The sequence below is a fragment of the Euphorbia lathyris genome, chromosome 5, assembly GCF_963576675.1.
Source record: "Euphorbia lathyris chromosome 5, ddEupLath1.1, whole genome shotgun sequence".
NCBI classification, from domain to species: Eukaryota; Viridiplantae; Streptophyta; class Magnoliopsida; order Malpighiales; family Euphorbiaceae; genus Euphorbia; species Euphorbia lathyris.
Window position 1 is genome coordinate 5,879,038 of NC_088914.1, and position 7,361 is coordinate 5,886,398.

The following is a 7,361-nucleotide window of genomic DNA, read 5'->3' on the forward strand; positions in this document are numbered from 1 at the left end:
AACGTTTCTCCCCTTCGTCCGTCACTCAGCTCAGTGCTACGTCATTCACGGCCGCGGATTACCATCCTCGGTAAGTGCAGAAATTATACAAATGCATTTAACACATGCTGAAAATCCAAGAAACGCGTTCGTTCAAGTGGATAAAGACGTCCTTTCACAACGGACACGACTCTTGACCAACGGACACGTCACTTCAAACTCAACCCTTCATCACCTATAAATAAAGAGTTGATGTTGAGGAGAAGATGTTGATATTGAAATATTATAATATAGATATAGAAATCAGAGCGTAGAACTTATGTCGAAGTTCTAAGTAAACACATTTCGAGAGTTAGAAATTAGATTCTGTACAAAAAAACAAGATGAGGTACACATATTGTTTATAGTTAAAATACAACTCAGTAGCGTTTAGACATTGTTCCAGTTTTAGTTTGCATCATGGTAGTGGCCGACCGAATCCCTATTACGAAGTTACAGCGAGAAGATTGAGTAAAGTGTTCGCCCCTTGAGCCTGACAACCTCCTAAGGAAACCCAAGGAAGCGGAACCGATCAAGCCCTTCACTTGCACGCCCTCGAAGAACTCGATGCTCCTTAACCTCTGTAAACTTGTATCAATTTATTTTTCATCTAATAAAGTCCGTTCTATTCGACAAATCGTAATGCAGCACTTATAGTAACCAATCCAATATAAATGAGGCTGGTGTTTTCATTAATATGCACTTGAATTCAAAATCATTACAAGGAAACTTTGTTGAACACTTAGGCAAATTATCATCTCGGAAGAGTGTTAATTTGAGTGAGGACAACTATCCCGAAAGGGTTTTGTCGCGTTCAAAGCCAATTAATTAGATGTTCCGTCATTTATTTCATCATCATAATAATACAAAGTTTAAGTTGTTTTCTTTGCTTAATGCAAATGAACATATTCATTCCTTTTTCTAATAGTTCTAAATGTTCCTGTTTTGTAAAATTCATCCTTAAAATTAGAAGATCTTTCTAACAATCGATTTATTCTAAATATATAATCTTATTCCAGCATTTTCAAATACTCAAAGTTCACAAATTCATTCAAATAAATTTCCTAAATTCAACTAATCCAATTTTCACTTTTCATTTACATTTTATAAATCTAACAAGTTCGAGATTAATAATTCAAAAATAAGTTTTTCGTTAAAAAACGTATCTCTGTGGGATCGATATTTTATTACTACAAGCGAAACCGTGCACTTGCGGAAATCGCTCAACAAGTTTTTGGCGCCGTTGACGGGGATACGCCAAAATTTTTGATAAGATTTTTATTTTTCATATTTTATTTTCGAATCTAGGTTTATACATTATTTTATTTACATTTTTTTTATTTTTTTTATATAACACATTTGCTTTCAATTTTGTTTTGAAGGTAGTTTGGCTCGTGTTTACAATTTCAAGTTAATGCGCAGTTCACGAAGTTCGAGCACGCCACCAGATCCTCTTGATCCAGAAATTGAAAGAACACTTAAGAAAAACAAGAAAAACAACAAAAAAGACAAAACACCCTTAAAAACCAAAGTATTTCAGCCAGAAAATATGGCCGATCCACCGACACTTATGGATTATGCTAGGCCAGGAATGGCCGGTGTAACTAATAGTGTAGTTAGACCCCGTATAAACGCAAATCAATTTGAAATTAAGCCTGCTTTGCTTAATATGTTGCAAAACAATGTAACGTTTTACGGTTTGCCTAACGAAAACCCTAATGCACATTTGATAAATTTCTTAGAAATTTGTGACACTTTTAAAATTACTGATGTAACAGCCGAAGCAATCAAACTTCGCCTTTTTCCTTTCACTTTGAAGGATAAGGCAAAAATTTGGTTAACTTCTATGCCTGCTGCGACATTTGAAACTTGGGACCAATTAGCCCAAGATTTTTTACAAAAATATTTTCCTTTAGCAAAAACCGCAAGAGTCATCAAAGAGTTGACATCTTTTACACAAAATGATAATGAAACTCTTTATGAAGCTTGGGAACGTTTTAAAGAACTTCAACGTTTATGCCCACACCACCAATTGCCAGATGCACTTTTAATGCAGACATTCTATAATGGATTAAATCCTACGACTAGAGGTTCATTAGATGCTATGTCTGGAGGGTTATTTATGAAAAAGACATCCGCCCAAGCAAGAGAACTTTTGGAGGAAATGGCAATCAACAGCAGTATGTGGCCCGCAGAGCGTGGACATATACCGACGGCGAAACCATCATCCTCAGGTACATCACCGGTTAAAGGTATAATGAATCTTGATCCTGTAGCAATGTTACAAGCCCAATTTTCTGCCTTATCGCACAAAATTGATAAATTTATGGCACCATGCGATCCTAATGATCCGATCCAGAGAGACATTGACTACAAAGGTATGAATGAGACAGAACAGGTAAATCTTGTCCAAGGACAAAACCAAACTACTAATCCTTATTCTAATACTTATAATCCTGGATGGAGAAATCATCCTAACTTTAACTGGAAAGATGGTAATAATAATAATAATGCAAATGCTAATCAGTATCGTGTAAATAATTATCAAAATCAAACAAGAGATACGATTAGCACTTTATCTTTAAAAATCGACAAATTTATTGATGCTATGAATGGAAAGGTAAGTAATCAAGACGATGGTTTTAAACGGATCGAAAATAAATTCGATCAGCTTATCAAAAACCAATCATCTAGCATCCATAATTTGGAGGTTCAAATTGGACAACTTGCTAAATCAATTCCATCCCGCAAAGAGGGAAGTCTTCCCAGCCAAACGGAAGAAAATCTGAAAGAGCATGTTAAGGCTATCACTCTTCGTTCGGGGAAAAACTACTTAGGTCCGGAAATTCCCGGAAATTCAACTTTACCTGGAAATGATTTACCAAAATCCAAAGAAGATACGATAAAACAAAAAGATTCACCAATTGACTCTAATCCGAAACCTTTTGTACCAAAACCACCTTTTCCACACCGGGTCCGAAATAAGGACCATGATAAACAACTGTTATCATTTTTGGACAAACTTAAAAATTTGCATATAAATTTAACATTCATGGATGCGATTACGCAAATCCCTAACTATGGAAAATTCTTGAAAGATTTAATTTCAAAAAAAATTAGTTGGGAAGGAATTTCATCCATTTCTCTTTCTGAAGATTGTAGTTCGATAGTATCAAGCAAATTACCTACTAAACTCAAAGATCCCGGATGCTTTACCATTCCATGTACATTGAGAAATATGGAATTCCCAAGTTGTCTTTGTGATTTAGGAGCTAGTATAAACTTGATGCCATTGTCTATTTTTGAGAAATTAGGTTTAGAAGAAGACATCAAGCATACCAATATGGTTTTGCAATTAGCGGATCAATCCACTAAAAGACCATATGGTATAATTGAAGACGTTTTGGTAAAAATTGATAAGTTTATTTTTCCTACTGACTTTGTTATCTTGGATTTTGCTTATGATGCTAATTGTCCGCTAATCTTTGGTAGACCATTCATGAACACGGGACGTGCTCTGGTTGATGTGTCGGAAGGAAAAGTAGTTTTAAGGATAGGTGACGATAAGATCGAGTTCGATATGAATCAAGCAATGAAATATCCTATGGAGGATTTTGCTTGCATGAAACTTGATTTAATTGAAGAATGTGTTAATGACATTGTTCAAAGAGAAGAAATAATAGAACCTATAATGGGTGAAGAATTAGAAGATAAGGACCCAGAGCCTTTGATTCGAGAAGATGGACCAGTTCCGCCTTCAGTCGTAATTCCACCTAAATTAGAACTTAAAGAGTTACCAAACCATTTGAGGTACAACAAAGAATATTGGGCTAGTAGGGAACTTAACAAAATGTATTATGAAAGTATTTCCAAAATAGGAACTAATTTCGTAACAAGATTTCCTGACTTATAAATCATTTTCGTTTTTCTAACAGTTTATTTTTATTGTTATTTCTATTATTTTTATTTTTATTTTTGTTTTGTTTTAGATTATATCATTTTAGAATTTTAGATATATATATATATATATATATATATATATATATTCGAGTCATGATTAATTTTTAGGAATTTCATAAAAATTAGAAAATTCAGTGATTCTCAGTTGAAAATTTGAGATTCTCAGTTGAGAACTCACATATATAGAATTCTTAAGGAGGTAAAAATATTTCTGGACTTATAGAGAATTTCAAATTCTCAGTTGAGAATTTGGGCATGGCTAGAAGTCAGGAAAATTTCTGGACTTGTAGAGGATTTCAGATTCTCAGTTGAGAATTCTGATTATAATTTGAAAGGAAAAATTTCTGAACTTACCGAGGATTGGAATTCTCGGTAGAGGATCAGGAGTTCAGGGTTTTTGACAACTGATTTCCGCAGGGAAATCGGCGTGTCGCGACCGCGGGTCAGCATCCTCAGTCACGACACGGGGAAATTTTGCCCAGAATTGACCTTTTCTCAGCAGTTGTAACTATTCAGAAACGAAACGTTAAGTTTCTTCATTTCTAAAAGGTTTGTTTCATGCCTTTTCACTTCGAAACAACACCTCTTTTCGTCCTAGGATCTTATAAATAAGTACTAGAGGTCCAGTTTTCTGTCACTTTCTTTTCATCTCTATCAGAACTATCTCTGATTTTCTTACCATTCACAAAATCCAAACACTAAGTTCAGAACTTTTCTTCCTTACTCTTTCCAAAAATCATGGCTTCCTCAAACACTTCATCTAAGAAAGTTATTGCTTCGCGCAATAAACGTATAGATATATCAGAGCGTTATGGATGTAACTTTCCCATCTTCAATCACGATGAGGGAAGGCGCTTCTTGAGACTTAGATATACGTTCTTTGTCGGAATGATGTACATGGACGATTTTCTCAATAATCAATTAGGAATCAAGGAAGATATGAGTCGCTACATGGAGCGACTAGGATGGACCAGATTTGTCGATATGAAGTTTCCTATAATTGGAGACTGGGTGTTAGAGTTTTTCTGCACTGTGCGTTTTGTTAACAAACGTCGTGTGCGTCTCAGTTTTCGTCGGGATGGCAAAACTTTCACTTTTGGATATCCTGAATTGCATGCTTGGTTTGGTTTTCCCCTGAAGGATACTACCAAACGTCATCATGGAAGAGATATGACGTCCACTGATATTTGGCGAATGCTCACCGGCATCTGGCCTTTCAACTCAAAACTTGCCTATAATAAGTCTTTCTATTCCAACTCTATGCTATATTTGCATAAGTTTCTGAGTCACAGCCTATTTGGTCGCACATTCAGTAGTATCGTCCAAGAATCTGATCTTTATGTCCTTGGCGATATATTTCAAGGCAATGTGGTTGATTCTTCAAAAATTCTGATGGAGGGTCTTGTTGCCGCATCTCGATCCAAGGCTAAGAAGGTTGGGTTTAGGAATATCATTTGCGGAATAATTCTAGGGACCAAGGGCAATATTTCTGTACCTTGGAGTGATGCTGAATCTTTCCCTATGCTAGACTATGAATTTTTAGAATTCGAAGGTCTAGTGAAGCGAGTTTTTCAATCCGGACCAAATTTTCTTTCTGCACCCGAACGTCAAGCCTTCGTGCAGTTGAAAATTGATCGATTTAGGGCTAAGAAAATCCCGATTAAAAGGGACGAATTTTTAGTATAGTTTGTGTTTCGTATTATTTGTAAATAAATGTAATTATATGTTAATAAATAAAAATTTCTCTTTGCATTATACTTTGTTTTTGGTTATATGGTTACATTTTAATTTCATACATCTAAACCATTGAATCAATTTAATACAAACTTAATCCATTATGACTAATTAAATGTTAATTATTGAGTTTCAAGTTCCTTAAATATGATTCATTTAACTTACAATAATGAATGCACATAAATGCTTCAATTAATTTTAGTTCCAAACCTTTCATATTTTAACATTCATTAATTAAAGCACTTTCATTTATTTTTTTTTCATTAATAAGGATAAACCTTTGGTTTTCCTTATCATTTAATGCTTTTCATTTATGTTTTAAGTACAGATTTCATTTTTCAAGACGTTCAGGATACAATTTATCAAAGAATTACACAAAATGGAGTTCAAATGCTGAATTTGGGTAGCCACGACGTGATCTGCGGCCGAGAATTATTGATTCTCGGTCACTTCAACAAAATTCCTCCACAATTCGAAGACAAATTCGGTGAAACACGCGATCCGCGACCGCGGCGGCGTTTCCTCGATAACTTCAGCAAAATTTTCCAGGCACAAAAAATCGCTACGCACCGCGATTCGCGGCCGCGAAAGTTGGATTCTCGGTAACTTCAGACTTTTCTTCGACAAATTTCAGAGGAAGTATTGGTTGAACAACGCGATCCCTGACCGCGGATACATATCCTCGACCGCGACACGCGTGATTCAGACACTCCAGGTCCGATTTTTGACCTATTTTTCCAACTCTTCCCATTTAACCTATACCTATTCTTCTTCCTATTCATCCTCTACTTACACCTCTTCCTATTTAACCTCTACCTAATTACTCTTCCTATTTCAACTCTACCTATTCCAATTCCTATTCCTACTCTAACTATTTAACTTCTTATTCAAACCCTATATATACTTATTACTTACACAAACCTTACATCACCTCCAAATTTAACCAATCCCCTACTCTTCCCTCTTCCCAATACCTTACTTTTCCTTTTCCCAATTTCATCATTACCCTTTTCAATCACCTACACCTTTCAATTCCAAGAATTCACAACACTTCTACTTCATCTTCAACCTCAAGCTTTTCTCTCTTTTCATCTTTTTCATACTAAACCCTAAACACCATAACCATGCCTAGAGCAAAGCGTGTTGGACACAAGCCGGCTGTCACTGAGGCTAATCGCCTTAGGATTAGTTGCGGAGCTTATTTTGACATCCATTCTGAGGAAGAAGTTACCCGTTTCAAGCACTTTTCAAACCCCAATCGTAAGCTCGTGGATATGCAGTTTCTCGACTTCGATTCGGTAAGAAAGTTGAACTTCTCTACACAAATTACTGCTTTTCTTGAGACTTTGGGTTGGGAAACTTTTGCTTCTATGCGTTTTCCACAAATTCAAGAGTATGTGGTTGAGTTTTTGGTTACCTTGAGGATAAATAAACAAAGAACAGCAATTTCTTTTCGGAATAATGGAGTTACCTATACAGTTGATTATGAGGCTATGGGTAATATGTTTGGTTTCCCTACTAGTGATTTTTATGATAAACCTAGGGATTTTGACAATAACTCCTTTTGGCAAACTCTTTCTGACCAAACATCTTTTGATTCCAAGAACACATCAAGCAAGTTGATTAAGGACAATTGTGTGTTCTTCTTT

At 35.5% G+C, this 7,361-nt stretch overlaps 1 non-coding gene across 1 annotated transcript; it reads right to left on the reverse strand.

Annotated features, from left to right (window-relative positions):
• Window positions 1-1,945: 1,945 nt before the first annotated feature.
• LOC136231453 (small nucleolar RNA R71) lies at window positions 1,946-2,052 on the reverse strand. Its single transcript, XR_010689836.1, has one exon. It is a non-coding gene; the product is annotated as a small nucleolar RNA R71 (small nucleolar RNA).
• Between the last annotated feature and the right edge of the window lie 5,309 nt (window positions 2,053-7,361).